Source organism: Bubalus kerabau, chromosome 2 (assembly GCF_029407905.1).
Source record: "Bubalus kerabau isolate K-KA32 ecotype Philippines breed swamp buffalo chromosome 2, PCC_UOA_SB_1v2, whole genome shotgun sequence".
NCBI classification, from domain to species: Eukaryota; Metazoa; Chordata; class Mammalia; order Artiodactyla; family Bovidae; genus Bubalus; species Bubalus kerabau.
In genome coordinates this window covers 136659196-136675091 of record NC_073625.1, presented here as the reverse complement: position 1 = coordinate 136675091, position 15896 = coordinate 136659196, and the positions used below count along the sequence as shown (strand labels likewise).

The window sequence follows — 15896 nt, the reverse complement described above, 5'->3', positions numbered from 1 at the left end:
CCACCACCTCTTCTCGCCACCCTCCCAAAACTCATTTTCTGCCTGCCCTCTTTCCTCACTCTCCTTCAAGATGCTGGCTGAATAATCTGGCATGATTTGGTCAATAGCTCTAGTGTTGAAACTTGATGATCATTTCCTGAGTCACTCCTTTCAGACAACGCTGCATTTTAAAGGGGACACAGAGTATTGAAGGAACTGTAGTCAGGAAGATATTGGAGAAATTGTTCTGATTCCTGGGCACTGAGACTAGAGCCAAGGCAGAATCTGACAGGGGTGAAGGGCTGGGCTGAGTTGTGCCTTAAGTGCCTGGAAGACAGATGGATCTAAGGGATGAGTTGAGTTTACACAGCAGCTGAGGAGCTGAGCTAATTGGAATGTTGCCATTGTAATAGCATTAGGTGTCCTGAGACACCCTTGTGTGTTCAGAAACATGAAGGCCAGGCAGAGGTCAGGAGCCAAAGCCGGCAAATACCATGCAAACAGAGTGAGGCGTCAAGCTGCAGAGTGTGAGCACATAGCCTGATGATCCCAGCTGCTTAACACAAAGTTAGAGAGGCTTTAAAAGTATTGGGTTGGCCAAAAGGATCATTTGGGTTTTTCCATAAGATCATATGGAAAAATCCAAACAACCTTTTTGGCCAACCCAACAGAATCAGGATGAACGAGGAAAAGATGTGTCTTCATTATTAATCACAACAACATCTGCCACTTGTTTAGGATTTAAAGTGTAAACACTATTTCGCACATAAGAAGTCCCCACTGTTCCATTAAGAGAAACAGAGGAGAAACTTGTTATTCCTGGTTTATAAATGACACACAAGAGATGCCTCACTGACATCTGTGGGATGGTTGATTTGTTGATTGAGTGATTGCTTCACTGATTGATCAATGATCCATAGATCATAGAGTGACACTTCTTCCTTCCTAATAAGGTGGAGCAGGGGAAGCTGTAATTGTTTCATCAATGAAGAACTAAAGCTTCAAGAAATCAGGTGGCTACTTTCCTAACATCTAACTTGTAAGTAGACCCAGATTTGGAACTTGATTTTTCTGACAACATATTGAGGATTATTTTTATTATACTTTACTTATTGTCCAGGCTTTCTGGACCCTTCATAATATCATGTGAACCATTTCCTGGGTATTAAGCTAGCTCCATACCTGCTAACCTAGAAAGGGTCCCAAGAATCTACCTTGCTGCAAGGGTATATCTAACCAGGACTAAACCGTCATCAAGAGCAAAGAAAAGACATGTCTTGTGACTCTATTTCCTTTCTGCACCACCAGATTCTGGTTATGATAAATATTAATACATATATAGGTATATATGCACAAACAATAAAGAGTGGTAAGGGCTTCCCTGGTGGCTCAGCTGGTAAAAGTGTCTGCCTACAATGCAGGAGACCCAGGTTCAATCCCTGGGTGGGGAAGATCCCTGGAGAAGGAAATGGCAACCCACTCCAGTATTCTTGCCTGGAAAATCCCATGGACAGAGGAGCCTGATAGGCTACAGTCCATGGGGTCGCAAAGGGTCGGACACGACCAAGCAACTTCACTTCACTTCACTTCACTTCAAGGGTCATATTAAATAATTAGGTAGAAAAAAATGCTTTAAATTTCTTTCCAGAAATGTGAAGCAGAAATTATAAATTTTTCTTCTTCCTTAGTATGTATTCCAGAGTAGTTTATTCATTCTCTTTTAATATCAAGCTTTTACAATCTAGATGCATGTTAATAGAAATTTTATTTCTTTTTTTATGGCTTTTTCTTGTCAGTGAATAGGACAGCTGGGTGAAAAACAATTCTGAGAATAAATGAAAGGAAAGCAGTTTATTCACCCACGCCAGACCTTAAAAGTTAGCACTTTGTATAACATGGGCATTAAATAGGATCCAAAAACAGGGTGGAAGAAGAAATCTCTCATTTGCAGATGGGTGTCAGGATTTTGGAAGTAATGGAATATATAATTCAGTGTAAATAGGCACCAATTGCTAAAATGATCTGCCTGATGAGTACAAATGAAGTTGGTAGAAAAGATGCTTTAAATGACAGCAGGGGTGGATCTGTAGGTGGTCCTAAAATTCAGAATCAGAAGGTTGAATCTGATGCAAAAAAGAAAAAGAAAACAGTGATGTTTAAATGATTCACATTTAAACACCTAGTCTATGAGAAAATAATAGGAAACAGAATTTTAAATTCAGTTAATGGCACCCATTTTAAATAACTCAGAATGTTCTATGTCAATGAAATTGTTGAAATCTGGAATAAAATACCATCTAACTATCATCACCTTCAAAAATGTATTTGCTAAAGCTTAAAAGGTAGGAGTAATATCCAGCAAGTCACTGGGTATTTTCTTTGAGCTTATAATTTTTTTAAAGTATAGATGTGGGAAAATATGTTTTATAAATACTTTTTTAAAATATAAAAAGTAAGTTTATGATAAACATACGATTAAGATGGAGAAGCTCTATACAGTCAGCAAAAACAAGACCGGGAGCTGACTGTGGCTCAGATGATGAACTCCTTATTGCCAAATTCAGACTTATATCGAAGAAGTAGGCCACTAGGCCATTCAGGTATGACCTAAATCAAATCCCTTACGATTATACAGTAGAAGTAAGAAATAGATTTAACGGACTAGAGCTGATAGAGTGCCTGATGAACTATGGACAGAACTTCATGACATTATACAAGAGACAGGTATCATGACCAAATTGCCAACATCTGCTGGATCATCAAAAAAGCAAGAGAGTTCCAGAAAAACATCTATTTCTGGATGTTTCTATTTTCTTTATTGACCATGCCAAAGTCTTTGACTCTGGGGATCACAACAAACTATGGAAAATTCTAAAAGAATTTTCAGAATTCTTCTTTCAGAAGACCATCTGATGTGCCTCTTGAGAAACCTGTATGCAGGTCAGGAAGCAACAGTTAGAACTGGACATGGAACAACAGACTGGTTCCAAATAGGAAAAGGAGTACGTCAAGGCTGTATATTGTCACCCTGTTTATTTAACTTATATGTAGAGTACATCATGAGAAATGCTGGGCTGGATGAGGCACAAGCTGGAATCAAGATCACCAAGAGAAATATCAATAACTTTAGATATGCAGATGACCCCACCCTTATGGCAGAAAGTGAACTAAAGAGCCTCTTGATGAATATGAAAGAGGAAACTGAAAAGGTTGGTTTGGAGCTCAACATTCAGAAAACTAAGACCATGGCATCTGGTCCCGTCACTTCATGGGAAATAGATGGGGAAACAGTGGAAACAGTGGCTAACTTTACTTTTTGGGGCTCCAAAATCACTGCAGATGGTGACTGCAGCCATGAAATAAAAAGATGCTTACTTCTTGGAAGGAAAGTTATGACCAACCTAGACAGCATATTGAAAAGCAGAGACATTACTTTGCCAACAAAGATTCATCTAGTCAAGGCTATGGTTTTTCCAGTAGTCATGTATGGATGTGAGTGTTGGATTGTAAAGAAAGCTGAGCACCAAAGAATTGATGCTTTTGAACTGTGGTGTTGAAGAAGACTCTTGTGAGTCCCTTGCAAGGACTGCAAGGAGATCCAACTAGTCCATCCTAAAGGAGATCAGGCCTGAGTGTTCATTGGAAGGACTGATACTGAAGCTGAAACTCCAATACTTTGTCGACCTGATGCGAAGAGCTGACTCACTTGAAAAGACCCTGATGCTGGGAAGGATTGAAAGCAGAAGAAGGGGATTACAGAGGATGAGATGGTTGGAAGGCATCACCGACTTAATGGACATGAGTTTGGGTAAACTCTGGGAGTTGGTGATGGACAGGGAGGCCTGGTGTGCTGTGGTCCATGGGGTCGCAAAAAGTAGGACACAACTGAGTAACTGAACTGAACTGAATATATACATACATACACACACACACGTGTTCAATCCCTGGGTCAGGAAGATCCCCTGGAGAAGGAAATGGCAACCCCCTCCAGTATTATTGCCAGGAAAATCCCATGGACAGAGGAACCTGGTGGGCTACAGCCCAAGGTGTCGCAAAAGAGTCAGACACAACTGAGTAACTTGTACACACATGCACACACATATATAGCAGCAGAAATATGAAACAACTTTTTGATGATATTTAGTAGTAAAGAAAATGTCAACTTGATCAGCTAGCTCCTGATCACACATTTGCAAGAAGACTACAAAATATATTTTGTGACTCTGGTGAATTTCTCCTGTGTTCATCTAATTAGTCTAAATCAATCTCTCACCATGGAAAGAAAGGAAAGAGGGATGGAAAGAAAGGAAAGAGGGAAGAAAAGAAAGGGGAGAGAGAGAGAGGGGGAAGAAGGAAGGGGACAGCTAACAGGAAGGCAGACAGACAAGAAAGAAGTAGAGAGGGTTGCAAGAGCAGGAGAGGAGCAAGAGAAAAATGACACAGCAACAAACATTGCCTACTAGGAGCTTAAATTCATTTCATCAATACAGCCTGCTCTGTGACCATTCTTTTCTTGATGAGAAGAGCCATGCTACCCAAGAGGTATAGTTATTTGTTAACAACGAACAAATGATGGAGCCAGATGTTCAGCTCATCACAGTGGCCCCACGTGGAACTGCTTCCTTAACCCTAGGCTCTACCTGGGGCTCTCCACAGTTTCTGTCTCAGTGTTGTTGGGTCATAGTGGTACTTCCTCTCCCTTCAGGAGAACCTGCTGCAGAGCATGCACGTGATTTACAACCCCTATCTGCCACACCGTTGGAGCCATTGCAGATTCACCCTGTACCTCCCACAGCTGCTCCCAGGCAATGAATGCACACAGAGGTATGTGAACCAGACAGTTTCTGTGAACATAGGATTCCTCTAAGAGGCACTTTTAGCTCAAGGACTTGCCATTAGAGAAGTTGAAACTTCCTCAGAACCGTGCTGAGGTCTGAGGCTCATACTTAATCATTTCTTTTCTCTTTTCACAGATGGCAGATGCATTGCAGTCTGAGAATTCTAGCCTTTTTCTGATCCTTCACCTTCAACCTTCACAGGCATTTCACCCAATAAACCTCTAGCAAGTCTAATTCCATCTTAGTGTTTACTCTTCAAAGGACCTGAGGGAACACAAATGTACATTCACATGCATAGCAATGTCCTGGGTAGACCCAGATTTTTACAGTCAGGCTGCAGCCTAGATCAGAAAGGGTATACAGAACATTTAATTCTCAGCAATCTCCCAGGAAAAAAAAGATGTTATATCATAAAACTCACTCTCAACACCGCTACTACTAATGATTAATCAGAATGCCAGAAGATGACACGCTCCCCGCTGGGAAACCATGATTCCAACTAGAATTGAAGGCACACAGGACTCTCCTCAGTACGGGTTAGGGTCTGGCAGAGAGAGAGCGCAGAGTTCTTTCAGGTCTGTCAGTCCAGATTGCAGGTTTAGAATCAGAATGAACTGCTTAAGAGGTAATTCCAAAAAGTACCCCCCTTTACAGTATCACAGTCACTCCTAAGTTTCTTTAAAAGATTCTGGGATTTTTCTACATCACTGAGAAGGAAGAGGCATTGTCACAGACATATAAACCTATATTTTCACTTCAGAATTCCTCCCTTCCCTTTGGTGACGGACTATTTCTTCTATTAGAATCCATGCCTAATTCACATACACACATGTCTTGGAGGAGTGCATATATCTTAAGTCGGAGACAGGAAAGGACAGCAAACCAGTCTTCTAATGATAATCACCAAGGAATTCACTGTTCTCACAACACTCTTCTTATTACCTACACAAGACTGACAAACTACACATCTCAGGCATGAGAATAACATAAACACAGTACAATGAAATATCCGTATCCTGTATTAGAATGTTGATGAATGAAATACTGTATACAGTAAAGACAGAAAGGTCACTGCTCAGAATTTCAAAGCTTTTCCTTTTCCTTTTTTAGACAAATCAAATATACTGACCACATTTTCATGAGGATTTGGTCAGATTACTCTATGCCACAGTTATCACTGTCTCCTACCATAGTCTCCACCTTCATCTAAAAATTTTCTGCTACCTTCTCCCCCTACACACACACACACACACACACACACACACACCACCCTTTTCCACAAAAGGCAATTATGTAACCAAAAAAAGTGGTATAGAGGAAACCAAAGGATCCATTCTCCTTTCAAAACCCGGCTTGACATTTTGAAGGCTGGTGATAAGTACATGCTGTACCTTGAGCCACAGAAACGAAAGTAAAGAAACAATTTAAGCAAAACCTGTATACACTCAGAAGTCCTTTGTGAGATAAGAAGAGGCTGGAACTCCATTTCAGATATAAGGAATTTTATCCATTGCCCATCAAATTCCCTGTTCCAAATCAAAAGTAGAAGAATTTGAAGGAACCAGGCTCTTAAAACTGAATTCTACATTTTGAAGTCCCACATGTCAAAGACAAATAACTAGCACAAATCTGAAATACAAACAATTAGTTGGGAGTTTTATTCAGCATGGCATGCTGAAAATAAAAGCTTTAAACTGAATCTAGGCCAAAATCTTAAATGTCAAAAATCAGCCTTTTGCAATGGTAAATACAGAATTTCTTTTTTAAAAAGTAATTTTAAAATAAAAATACAATAAATAAATTTTGTATGGCTTCACTCTGGTGAAGCTCTTGAAATGAATTTCCATGGGCTAAAGTACAAGTAACTCTTACATTCAACTTGGCATTTTCCATCTATTACTTTCAGCTTTAAATGGAAAAGCATTATTTTTATTATTAATAATAGCATTGAGTTACAGAAGCTTTAAGTAATACATGAATATTGGTTACAACAATTCTGTCCCACTGTAAGAAAATCTAATACATTTTTTAAAAACGTATTTATAAAGAATGTAGCCTGCTTATTAATATTAACAAAGCACTCCTTGCCTTCAGAAATGATCTATTACAGAGTATTTTTAATTGTTTTATATAACCTATTTAATATTAAGCAGAAAATGATTCAATAGTGATCTTTGGGCTACTGTCACCTGGAGAACATTTAATAGGTTTGGTTAAGCAGTATCATTGGGCAGTACAAACAGGAGATTCCTTTTTAATAATATCCTTATACATAGATATCTTTACCTATCAAATGGCCATAAAAATCTTCCCATAAGCACAGCACACAAAGTGAATGGATCCACAAGGAAGAATGAATAATATACTACTATGTAGCCATTACAAAGAAGGGGATGACACCCTACTCCAGTACTCTTGCCTGGAAAACCCCATGGACGGAGGAGCCTGGTGGACTGCAGTCCATGGGGTCGCTGAGGGTCGGACACGACTGAGCGACTTCACTTTCACTTTTCAGTTTCATGCACTGGAGAAGGAAATGGCAACCCACTCCTGTGATCTTGCCTAGAGAATCCCAGGGACGGCAGAGCCTGGTGGGCTGCCGTCTATGGGGTCGCACAGAGTCGGACACGACTGAAGCGACTTAGCAGCAGTAGCAGCAGCATGTAGCCATTAAAGTCTACTCATATGATTACCAAAGAGGAAATGTGTGGGGTAGGAATAAATCAGGAACTTGGGATGAACATATACACACTGCTGCATGTATAAGTGACCAACAAGGACCTACTGTGTAGCACAGGGAACGCTACTCAATATTCTGTGACAACCTATATGGGAAAGAATCTAACAAGGAAGGAATCTATGTATATGTATAACTGAATCACTTTGCTGTACGCCTGAAACTAACACAACATTGTGAATCAACTATAGTTCAATAAATTTTTTTAAAGTCTACTCATAAAAGAAAATTTAATAACAAAGAATATGCTTTATTATTAGTGAGTGGGAAAAAAAAACAGATCAGAGAAGACTTATTTCGAACACAGCCCCTATTTTTCAAAGTTATGCAAACAAGAACATGCAAAAGTTCATAAAATTCTAAGGAACATATACTAAGATATTAACACCAGTTGACATATTTTCATTTTTATATAATTCTGTATTTTCCAATTTTTTAATGTCCATATTTTTCTTTTATATTCAATTATATCAATCAGCACAAACTGCATTACACTGTGGTAACAAATAATCCCATGATCTTAGTGGCTTTACCCAAAAGAAGTTTATTCACATCTATTTATTTACATAGTCAGGGATGCTCTACTCTTGGAGTCAATCAGGGATACAAACTGATAGGAGCTTTGCCCTTCCCTGATCACTGGGACCACAAAGAGGACTGGGGTGAATTGAGCACAGCTCTGAAAACTTCTACCTGGAACTGACACCTGTTCCTACCACTTACAGTTCACTGGGAAAGCAAATCACATGGCCAAAATCAACTTCAAAGGGGGCAGGCAAATGAAATCTTTCCATATGCCCAGGACTGGCTGAAAATCCTATGTAGGTACTAAAGCACAAGGATAATAGTTAATATTTTTGAACATGTTTTTAGGTTTTTCCAATTTTTTAAAATATGTATTTTGTAATGCCTCTGAAAAAACTCACAACAAATACTATTCTTAAAAAGAAAAAAAACTTATCACAACATGCAGAAAAAAAAAAGTGTTATCTTCCAAACAGAGATAATAATGCCACCAGAGATTACTACATTCTAACAATGACAAAATAAAATAAGCTTACATTAGAGAGGAAACAAGATTCAACATAATGTCAGTGATCCTTAGCACCGAAGTAACGGCTACTTAGTACAAAAATATGAGCAAGGACTGGGATTTAATAACATGACCCTGAAAGTGAGAAGGAATCAGTGACATGAGGACACACTCTGGTCCTTTGTTCATAGTACATTCTAGCTGTTAGTCCATCTAGTCAAAGCTACGGTTTTTCCAGTAGTCATATATGGATTTGAGAGTTGGACCATAAAGAAGACTGAGTGCCAAGGAATTGATGCTTTCGAACTGTGGGGCTGAAGAAGACTCTTAAGAGTCCCTTGGACTGCAAGGAGCTCAAACCAGTCAACCCTAAAGGATATCAACCCTGAATATTCATTAAAAGGACCAATGCTGAAACTGAAGCTCCAATACTCTGGCCACCTGATGCAAACAGCCAACACACTGGAAAAGACCTTGATGCTGGGAATGATTGAGGGCAAGAAGAGAAGGGGGCGACAGAGTATAAGATGGTGGATGGTATCACTGACTTAGTGGACATGAGTTTGAGCAAACTGTGGGAGATAGTGAAGGACAGGGAAGCCTGGTGTGCTGCAGTTCATGGGGTCTGAGTGAGTTGGACATGACCTGGTGACTGAACAACAAGTCAGTCACTACAGAGCCTTAGGGAGGTCATAAGATCATTCTTGGTTAATCTTGTTGTTGTTTATTCATCCATCATATATTTACTAGGTACTCAACCATAGGCTAGACACCATTATAGGTCTTGGGACCAAGCAATGAACAAAAAACAGGTGCACTCCCTGCTCTCATAGAATTTACATTTGACTGTGGGAGAGAAAGACAATCAGAAGCGTATGTCCAGACTGTGGTTAAGTGCATACTTTTTTCATTTTTAATACTTTTTATTTTATTTTTCAATGTTTTGGCTGTACTGTGTGGCATGCCAAATCTTAGTTCCCTGACTAGGGATCACACCTGACCCCCTGCAGTGGAAGTGTGGAGTCTCAACCATTGGACCATCAGGGAAGCCCCAAGTGTATACTTTATATAGAGAAAGACTATAGGGACAGAGAGGACAGGAGTGCTGCCTGAGATAGAGTGGTCAGATAAGACCTCTATGACAAAGTGACATGGAAGCAGAAATTTAAAGGGATTGAGAGAAAAAGCCATGCCATTGTCTGGGAAAAGAGCATTTCAGGCAGAATAGCATGGCCAAGGTCCAGCAAGTAGAATAGAAACCATGTGTCCTGGGAGCAGCCAGGGAGCTGGCAGGGCTGGAGGAGAGTAAGCAAGAGGGGATTATAAGAAATGGGATCAGGGAGGCAACCAGGTGTGAGATGAAGGGGCCTTGGGGTTGTAATAGGAAAAGACTCTGAATTTTATTCTTTGTGCAAACAAAAGCCATTGGCAAGTTTTGAGCACAGAAATGGCATAATCTTACTATCATTTTAAATGAATTATTCTGGTTGCTATGGAACAGAGACAGTCTAGGGCAGAAGTAGGTTGATCTGTAAAGAAGCTGTTGCAATAATCTAGACGCTGCTGCTGCTGCTGCTGCTAAGTCGCTTCAGTCGTGTCCAACTCTGTGCAACCCCATAGATGGCAGCCCATCAGGCTCCACCGTCCCTGGGAATCTCCAGGCAAGAACACTGGAGTGGGTTGCCATTTCCTTCTCCAATGCATGAAAGTGAAAATTGAAAGTGAAGTCGCTCAGTCGTGTCCGACTTTGCGACCCCATGGACTGCGGCCCACCAGGCTCCTCCATCCATGGGATTTTACAGGCAAGAGTGCTGGAGTGGGGTGCCATTGCCTTCTCTGATAATCTAGATGAGATAGCCTCAATACAGTGAGACTGGGGGAGGTGGTGAAAAGATTGAGGATATCATTTCAAGGTGAACCAACAGTCTCTGCTGATGGACTGGATTTGGTGTGTAAGAGAGAGGAAAATATTATTCTGATATCTGATATCACTTTATGATGAAGCACAGACTCTAAGGACCCCTTCTATGTATTATTCTACCAGAATACCTAGAATAGATGAGCCCTATATGACAACTGTATACTAGTTATTATATAGAAGGGATAAAAATTATGAAATATACTGCTACCTCATACAGAATTCTTGTTTAAAAAATGAAGTATAGTTCTATCTGGCTAGATTACATGGTACAATATTAAAATAGGCTCTAATTTTTTAAAAAATCCTGATGTGCGTACAACTTTTCCTATATAAATTTAAGTACTATACCCCTGTTAAGTGATTATTACAAGGAGTATACAGAGAATCCTTTATGGTTCATCTATAGATTTAAAGGGTAGGTCTTGAGGAGCAATGTAAAACAACAGAATTGAATATATCATAGCAGCAGAGACCTCTTTCAAAAGTAGCCTGACTGCTAGTTTCTTCCCAACACTTTCATTTAACACACAGAGGAGGACCAACCTTTATCCTCAACAATTCATTATATCCTGGACAGAGTTTTCCTATGATATAATTTGAGCTATCTGTCTGTTGAGGTCCTTTAATGGACCGGAACTTGGTGGTCTGGAGTCGACAATAAGAAAGTAAAGGAGAGAAAGAGACTGATATTCCTTGGTTTACACAGAAAGCCAATAAACCCCTGCATGGGACTTGCTCTGTTCACAGAGGCCTCAGGCGCCCTCTCGATGGGGTGAAGGCACAGAGCGCCTTCTTGAGAGGTCTTAGAAGCCCAGGCAGGAAAGTGAACTCAGAAAGCCTCTGGGCTCCAAAGAAATAGCCTGAGAGAGGGAGAGGAAGGGGTGGGGGAGGGGGAGAGAGAGACAGACAGACAGACAGACACGGGGACCAGAGCTCGGATGGAGCAAAGGTGTTTTAATCAACATGGTGTGGGCATATATACTGTCTTACAAAGCAGTTATTCTCAGCAAAGATAAAGATTAAAATTCCAGACTTACAAAACATAGGCAATCCATATTAAAGGGAGAGATTTGTAAACAATCACTTTTACCATGCTTCACAAGAAGGAAGAGGGTACTTATCACCATATAGAAACACTAATGAAGGAAATGCCTGGATTCCTCAGTCCCGAAAGAGGCTTGCCTCAGGAATTAATAAGGAGCAGAGAATTCCTGACAGATCCAAAACAGCACACAGGAAGCCTCCTGTTAAGTGCTTCCTGACATCTGTCCAATACCAGTATGACTTAAGACTTTAATTTCATATTAAAACAAATATGAAATTTTTAAAAATTTAAGTATCTTGGGAAGAGAAAAGTACATTTTTAAATTTTGTAAGACAGAGATTTGAACATAAGTCTTGGCAAGACTTAACATCAAAAGTAAAACATATAAGAACTATAGAAACTTTTGACAGCAAAGAAGGCCTGGAGGAAAAAGCAGTTATAGTAATGGAACCATGAAAAAGAATACAGAGATTAAGTTAATAAATCATCACTAAAAAATTCCAAAGAGAGAAGAAAAAGGGATAGGAGTTGCTATGATAGCATCACTTAGAGAGATAAGCTGGCTGACATATAGTTACGATTGTCTTCATCTTCCTTTCACTATCATCCTGCTCCAACTAAGGAATTACCCTCAGCCCTCCCTTTCCAGTTATCAACTTGTTCAAACTAAAATCTTATCTCCCACATAAAGCCTTCCTAGGGTTATTTATGAGGTTCCCCAGGTAGCTCAGTGGTAAAGAATCCGTCTGCAATGCAGGAGACACAGGGGTTTGATCCCTGGGCCAAGAAGATCCCCTGGAGAAGGACATGGCAACATACTCCAGTATTCCTGCCTAGAAGATTCCCTGAACAGAGGAGGCTGGTGGACTATAGTCCATGTGGTCACAAAAGAGTTAGACATGACTGAAGCGACTAAACAACAAGATTTATTTATGAGGATGGTAGCTTTTATATAAAGTAGGAAAAACAAAATTTCCTCAATAGGCGGAAAGAAACATTTTTAAACAAAGTTTAGTGAGCATTTTAAAAGGCAGAACCAATTTCTATATTTAAAAAGAAAAACAAAAAATTTTCATGCCAAAGCTCTATGAAAAAAGCATTCCTAAAACAACCCAGGAGTGATTTGTATAAATCCTGACTTACTCTCTAATTTCTCTGGCATAATTGTGTGCCCTTCTGGGGCTGGAGCCAAAAATGCTTTGTTCCCTCTGTATAAAAATAAGTCTCTAGAAGGTCAAGGAAAAGCACTTTTTTCAAGATAATGACTAAATTGAGTGGGGGTAAAAAAAAAGCAAATGTCACATAATATATCCCACATGACATCTTTGCCCTAATTATTTGCATGTTTCAAAACAAGTATTTACTCATTAATTCACAGATAATGGCCTCCACTCTGTCATTCATGTTATTAGATAGAACAGGCATCTAAACTACTGGTTCTTATTTCTGGTTTGAGGGAGAGGGAGAGAGGAGGGAATAAACTTATTATTAGAATCTTCATGGGGAATAATCTGTAACCCTCCCCATGTGGGACCATAGCCCACCAGGCTCCTCTGTCCATGGGAATTCTTCAGGCAAGAATACTGGAGTGGGTTGCCATGCCCCTGTCCAGGGGATCTTCCTCACCCAGGGACTGATGAATCAAATGCCAAGACTGCCTCTCCTTAACAACCCTTTATCTTCAGTTGAGAACTACTAGCCACTCCAGTACTCTTGCCTGAAAAATCCCATGGACAGAGGAGCCTGGTAGCCTGCAGTCCATGAGGTCACTAAGAGTTGGACACGACTGAGTGACTTCACTTTCACTTTTCACTTCCATGCATTGGAGAAGGAAATGGCAACCCACTCCAGTGTTCTTGCCTGGAGAATCCCAGGGACGGGGGATCCTGGTGGGAGGCCGTCTAGGGGGTCGCACAGAGTCGGACATGACTGAAGCGACTTAGCAGCAGCAGCAGCAGCCTATACATAAATTGTTTGAAGGAAAACAATTCTATTCCCTTCCAAGCTTCCAGAGCAGAGACAAGTGCCTGGAAGGGAGTCTTGGTGAATGGGCTGGTGCTGGAGGTGTAGTCTGCAGCTGCAAGAAAAAGAGCAGAAAGGAGAGCTGTTTACCCAGATGAGAAAATTATCTGCCTGAACAAACTGGTCTTCGAAATTTCCTGAAATATGAACAATGAGGTTATGTACTGGCTTACGGTCTTACCTTCCTGAAGAAGAACTTCCTGCCACAGTTAAGTCTTGCTGACACAGGTGGCCTTGGTTCTTAGTCCTGAGAGTTCAGTTATGTAGATACAGGTGGTTTTCCCACTGAAAAGGCCAGCAGGTGATTAGAAGTTTAATTCCTAATAAATAAGAGGGGCAAATGTTCAGTAGAGCTAAAAGCAAACAAAAATTTATTTGGAGCTGTCAGCCGAGAAAAATGAGTCTCAAGATGAGAACTTGGGAAGACAGAGACTAGGTGGGGATTTTGAGGTGCCTGTCTGAGTCAGGATCAGATGGGAAAGTAGATCAGTGTTTAATACAGAAGCCCTAGGGACTAAAGAGCTAACGTTTGATGCACTTTGGAAATAAGGCCACAGGCATGGAATATTTTCAAATACACTTTTTCCATGTTAATAAAAATTTGTACCCAGGGAAAAATGAGGGCAGCAACTACCAGATTCTGCCAAATGTCTCACCCTAACCTTAATACATCATTGTTTGTGCCATATTTTATGCCTAAGCACATTCCACGATTCTCTCCATTACAGTTTTCTGGGAATTATTTGGATCCACAGAGGAAGGAACCTCAAGAGTAAATACATTTCAAAAAGCTAAAATATTTATTTGCGAAGTTATCTGAGTTCCTAAGTACTGGAAAACTGGAAAGGTAAGACTTAAGAGGTCAAATCTATTTTTGACAAGAGATTCAAATATGTACATTGAAAACAAGGGCAATACTGCAAACAAGATATATTATACATCTGAAAAGATTTAGATAAACATTTAGAAGTATCTAAGATCATGGCATCTGGTCCCATCACTTCATGGCAGATAGATGGGGAAACAATGGAAACAGTAACAGACTATATTTTGGGGGGCTCCAAAATCACTGCAGATGATGACTAGAGCTATGAAATTAAAAGACGCTTGATCCTTGGAAGAAAAGTTGTGACCAACCTAGACAGCATATTAAAAAGCAGAGACATTGCTTTGCCAACAAAGGTCCATCTAGTCAAAGCTATGGTTTTTCCAGTAGTCATGTATAGATGTGAGAGTTGGACTATAAAGAAAGATGAGCACTGAAGAATTAATGCTTTTGAACTGTTGTGTTGGAGAGGATTCTTGAGAGTCACTTGGACTACAAAGATATCCAACCAGTCCATCCTAAAGGAGATCAGTCCTGAATATTCATTGGAAGGACTGATACTGAAGCTGAAACTCTAATACTTTGGCCACCTGATGTGAAGAAATGATTCACTAGAAAAGACCCTGATGTTGGGAAAGACTGAAGACAGGAGGAGAAGGGTATGACAGAGGATGAGATGGTTGGATGGCATCACCAACTCAATAGACATGAGTTTGAGTAAGCTCCTGGAGTTGGTGATAGTCAGGGAGGCCTGGCGTGCTGCAGTTCATGGGGTCACAGAGAGTCGAACACGACTGAGAGACTGAACTGAAATGAACTGATCTACCAAAGATTTCAGGTTTGTTCCACAGAATAAAGCATTAAAGACTTCTTTGGTGGGGGGGGGGGGGGGGGGGCGGGGAGGAGAATTTAAGCAAATGTGTGGTTTGAGAGTTCCTTTCTCTTCAGTCAGTCTCTGTAATCTCTCTCTCAGGAATCTGACTCCTGTAGTAATAGCCATGAGGGGAAGCCCCAAACACTCATAATTTTTCATAATAAAAGTATTTTGCAAAGAAAAACAAAATTATTCTTTTATATTAAAATACCACAAAAGGTTTCATAAACTCAAATACCAAAGGGTATAAGAGCTTAGAAATTGAGCATTATATTAACATGATTTTAGCAGTTTATTTCAATTGTTCAAGTCTAACAACATTCCCCCCCAAAAAAACAAGGTAAAAAAGCATGTTTCTAAATAATGTAAATTCATTGAAAATAATGATACTTTCTGTTGCAAAGGTCCTCTATTCTCTCCTACTCATAAGGATGTATATATTATACTTTCATGATTTCTAAAGAAAGATAATGAAAACGAGAGTCGTATCTGTGAAAAACCATTTCCTGACCACCTTATCCCACTCTTACTTATCTTTGTTTGCTGCCTGTGAAATACCATTTGAACAAAATTAAACATCTCCACAGAGGAAAAAGTCAGGCTGCACCCGCTTATTGTAAG

The 15896-nt window shown here is 40.0% G+C and overlaps 1 long non-coding RNA gene and 1 other non-coding gene across 2 annotated transcripts; both read left to right on the top strand.

Annotated features, from left to right (window-relative positions):
• The first annotated feature begins 825 nt into the window (after window positions 1–825).
• Window positions 826–5159, top strand: LOC129643863 (uncharacterized). Its single transcript, XR_008710550.1, has 3 exons — window positions 826–1018; window positions 4685–4803; window positions 4953–5159. It is a non-coding gene; the product is annotated as an uncharacterized LOC129643863 (long non-coding RNA).
• On the top strand, window positions 1358–1430 carry TRNAC-ACA (transfer RNA cysteine (anticodon ACA)). Its single transcript has one exon. It is a non-coding gene; the product is annotated as a tRNA-Cys (tRNA).
• Window positions 5160–15896: the final 10737 nt, after the last annotated feature.